A 4,740-nucleotide genomic window follows, 5' to 3' on the forward strand; every position below is an offset into this window, starting at 1 on the left:
GTTTAAGTTTAATCGTTGTATGCCGTGGGCAGTTTTTGCAGTATAGTGACCACAATTTTGTAATTATTTTTTTCCCCTTACAGTTTAATAAAAGCCAGCATGTTCCCGTTTATAATTAAAAAACTCTAACCTAGGATACGTACACACACAAACACACTGATTTAGGCTCGTACTCCCCTTTGGCTACCACATGGCAACCCCTCCCTATAAGTGTGTCTATATGTGTGTGTGTGGCCTAGAGTCTGAAACACACACATATATTTCATTTTAAGCTTTTATTTTTAAACATGCATTAAAACCTTTTTTCCAACTAAAAGCAATGTTCACTAAGCCTCACTCATCTGTGTGTGTGCACGTACATACTAAGCCTCACTCAACTGCCTAGCCCTCACTCACTAACCTCTCCTTTAAAGAGGATTCCCAACCTATCCTTAAAGAAGTAGTAATATGTTTCCTAGGTACATGGCGACTTGTAGCTAGAGTCGCTAGACTTGTAGTCTTAGTTGTTAGACGTTGTTACAAGCATGTGACCCGTGGCCGTAAGTCACACTATCAGCGTCGTTGAATTAAACAACATCCCTGGAGTCATCGACTCCCACAAGCAAAACACAAGCTAGAGATGCTTTCGAGTTTAATTTATTGGGTGGAATGTTTCAAAGTTATTGTCGTTGATTTAGCACCATATGTCCAGTTTAATTTAGGCCTTCGCGTACTGGGTGGAATGTTTCATCGTTGTTTTCGTTGATTTAGCAACAGTTGTAGAAGAAGGAAACAGTAGCCCATCATCTGAATTTCAATAGATTGCGTCACCTATCAGGATCACGAACTCGACTTGGTCCAAAGCAGACCGAAAGGATCACGAACTCGACCTGGTCCAAGGCAGACTTTATAAGGAGCACACTTGCGCTGCACTATCACCACGATCTCCCTTGCATTGCGTTCTCAGAAGCTACCTGCATTTCTAACATCCCTCTCCAGCAGCAGCTACACTCCCCACATTTTCGTCTGCATCGCCTGCTGTACCACAGCTATGGCCGCTGAATTTACGTCCACAATCACCACTCTCGCTAGGGCCGCACTGCCCCTCCTCTTCTTGCTGGCTCTTGCTTCTCCCTCCCTCCATGTTGCAGCCACGGACGCCGATCCTTTGCAAGATTTCTGCGTCGCTCTACCCAACCAAGACATCACCATAAACGGCCTTCTTTGCAAGAACGCCAATCAGGTCTCTGTATACGACTTCACTTCTCCCTTGCTGCATCAGGCAGGTGATGTCAACAACCCGTTGGGCTCCAATGTCACGCTCGCCGACGCCCAAACGTTTCCTGGCCTCAACACTCAGGGTTTGTCCGTCGCTCGTCTCGACTTCGCACCAGGCGGCCTGGTTCCACCTCATGTCCATCCTCGCGCCACCGAAGTTCTTTTCCTGGCTCAGGGAAAATTGGTAGTGGGCTTTGTGGATACCAATAACACTCTCTTCCAGCAGACGCTTTACGCTGGGGACCTCTTTGTCTTCCCCCGAGGGCTGGTTCACTTCCAGCTCAACGCGGATGCGCATAAATCTGCCCTTGCCATATCCGGCTTGAACATTCAAAATCCGGGGGTATCGCTGTTGGCCACTGCCCTCTTCGCCGCCAAACCTCCTCTTCCTGAGCAAGTGCTGGAGACTACCTTCGGCATCGATAAGCAGGAGGTCTACAGTCTCACAGATAGCGTTGGAAAAACTGCCTGATCGAATTCGTCAATACACTCCTGCTCAAATTGAAATGACCAAGTTGGCTGGGGGCTTGCCATAGTGCCCTGCACAACTAGTCAAATACTCCATCCAAACTAAATAATGCTCTGTGCACTTGTTTGTGCATCAAGCTTAGATTCAATGCTAATGATTCTGTAGTAAATTTAGGAGTGAGGTAACTTTATATGCTTAAATGTTCGCTCAACTAGGCATAGTTCACTATTGCTAACCGTCCAACAAATGTTTACACTCTACACTATCTCACTTTTGCTTATTGACGTGACGTTGCGAGTGACATCATTAACTTGAATTGTCTTCTCAAAGATTATGATCTACGCTCTCTTACGCTTTAGTGGAAAACCATCATATTTAAAAGAAACATTTTGAAAGAGCTTCACATCTATGGGATTTTGGAGTTTCTTTCTTCAAAACACAACATTCATATGTCCTCTAGGGGGCACCACGATTCACAGAGAAGTTTTATGTTTCTATATAGAGAATCCTTCAACTTTCCTTCCTGAAACTTTTTCATATAGCTTTTCAAGTTTTAAGTTGAAATTATAAGTAAAATTACAAATTTTGAAAATTGCAAACAAATCTCTTATGTAAATTTAAAAACTTATAAGTTCCATTTTGCATAGTGTGCCAGTATTTTGCAAACACTTCACGGGCACCCAAAGTGTGTTCACATGGCACTCTCATTAGTGAGAACTAGAAGCGTGGCCTAAAGATATTCCCATGGTGGTTGCAAACATTAATGCCTAGCACTAGAAATGTCCTTGGAATGTTCAAGGACACCCCCCTTCACTATGTCACAAATTCATGTTTCTTACCCTTGCTATGTCGATTGATGTCGCTATTGCACTTATTTTTAAAAGCCTTTCTTTTCATTTTGGCATGCCAGTTCCCTATATTATAGGACCCAATATTGGAGTTAGCACCACTTTCCTTTTTTGCTCCATTGGCCTAGTAAAATATTTGCGTCTATGTCCACTAAGTGTGGCTACTGGTATGTGTAAATCCACAGTGTGCCTTGCCTTTCTCTCCAACTACCAATGTCTCTCCTAGTTTTCTTATCATAAGTCCCTTACGACAATGTTGGCCCCATGGTCTAGGCATTAAGAAGATATAGAAGTCAACTTTTTAAGCTGTCATAAGTTTGACAAAGCAAGGCATGGTAGAGGTTGAAAGCATCCCCGAAAAATACACACATTAATTCCATGTTGAAAGATGTAGTAGCACTTATTTATTGTGCCTTCCATCTCTTGCATCTTTGACGTTATTATAATTTCTATAGATTACATTGCAGCCATAGAGTAGGACCTTAGATCAAAAAATGGGCTTAATTCAATTAAATCATAATCAATATACAATGCTATCACCCATCCATACCATCGATATGCTTTTACCATTATCCTTCCATGAAGGAGGGATGCTTTGTCTTTCAATACATGTGGTCTTCACTGTACCCCAAGTGCCCATGAGGTGCTACTCTAGTAGTGTGCTTACTCTCCTTTGCCAAGATAGATTGGGAGATGCAAACATTCATTCATGACTATGAAGGAGCTAAGAAGAAATAAAACACATAAGAAGATGCCATGACAAATCAAATGTTTGCAAAAAAATTCCCAAGGTTCCCTTGCCTTATGACTTGCAATTGACTATAAGGCCGCCACTTCTCTTTTAACCTATAGATTATACTTTGAGAGAAGTAGTATTGCAAAGTGATGGTCATGGCGTCATAGCTTATCTTCTAAGACTTGACTAAATTGCCCTTTGAGAGTTTGAAAGTGATCTATTTCAATGTTTGGCATGCTAATGGATGGAGGGGTTAGTATAAAGCGGCCCTCCTACGTTTGTCGTTTGTGTGTGGAGCCCTGATCATTGCCTACCTTTCCGTCTTTTTCACATGGAGCTCTCCTCGATTGCCTACCTCTCCCTCACGTACGTTTCTTTTGTTTTATGATGGTTGCATGCTATTATATGAGCATCATATTGAAGCATGGTATTCCTAGTGTCCCATCCATAGGGCTCCACCATTACCCTCCATTGCAACTGTAGAGCTTCGATGCCTTATGCTACACCATTACCCTCCATTACAACTATAGAGCATCAGTGCCTTAAGCTCTACAATTTTGCAAATTAGGTAATCAACGTTCAATCGAGGTTGTAGGTGATACAATGACAGAATCTACCTTTTTTATGAATGCATCCTATGTCATTTCATCTCCTAAATCATATTTCGATGTTGCTACTTCCCCAGCAAATGAAGGTGTAGCTCTGAGGCTATGGAAAGAGTCTAAGTCGATCGTTTCTATGGTTCGATGCTTTGTTGATTCCCTTGCCTTTGTCTTTGTAAGATGGGCTACCTTGCAATCTGAAGTATTGCAATCCATTTGTCTACTCATGATTTCCTATTTCTTTCATTTTGAACAAGCCTATTTTCTCATCTTGATTCTTACAAAGGTGCAAGCACATGCTTCCCAAGCTTCATGATCGTTCGAAGGTTGGAAACCTTGATAGGAGTTCACACTTGCACATGCCAATTTGAAATTCATGTAGATACTCTTGGTTGATCCTATAAGCACATTTGGGTCATTTAGAGAGCATCTATAAGTGTTCTTAATGCCGTGCTTAGGGTTCTTTTTCTTTTTCAATTTCGTAACTTTTTTGTGTGTTATCTAGCATAGCATCGGTGAATGTTTTGGACTTTGGGCTCATTTACAAGTACGTCAAAATTTTCTTTATGTCAAGAAAGTGACTTTCAATGAGTAGATGAATTGAGATTTTGAAGATATAGGGAAACTATTCTCTAAGAACTTAGGCCAAAATGTTGGGTCTCATGTGTATGTATCCTAAGTTTGAGTGTTTTATTTCTTTAAGGGAGCACGTTGGCTTTTATTAAACTATAAGGAAAGGAAAGTATTACAAATTGCGACCAACTACACAGGGCAAACTGCCCGCAGTGGCAACTATGTCCAAACATCACACCTAATGACAATATACAT

The 4,740-nt window shown here is 41.6% G+C and overlaps 1 pseudogene; it reads left to right on the forward strand.

Moving 5' to 3' along the window:
• Window positions 1-1,030: 1,030 nt before the first annotated feature.
• LOC147887332 (germin-like protein 8-2 pseudogene) lies at window positions 1,031-1,926 on the forward strand (annotated as a pseudogene).
• The last annotated feature ends 2,814 nt before the right edge of the window (window positions 1,927-4,740 follow it).

The sequence above is a fragment of the Dipteris shenzhenensis genome, chromosome 23, assembly GCF_047967505.1.
Source record: "Dipteris shenzhenensis isolate YYH24624 ecotype China chromosome 23, Dip_SZ_1.0, whole genome shotgun sequence".
Classification (NCBI taxonomy): domain Eukaryota; kingdom Viridiplantae; phylum Streptophyta; class Polypodiopsida; order Gleicheniales; family Dipteridaceae; genus Dipteris; species Dipteris shenzhenensis.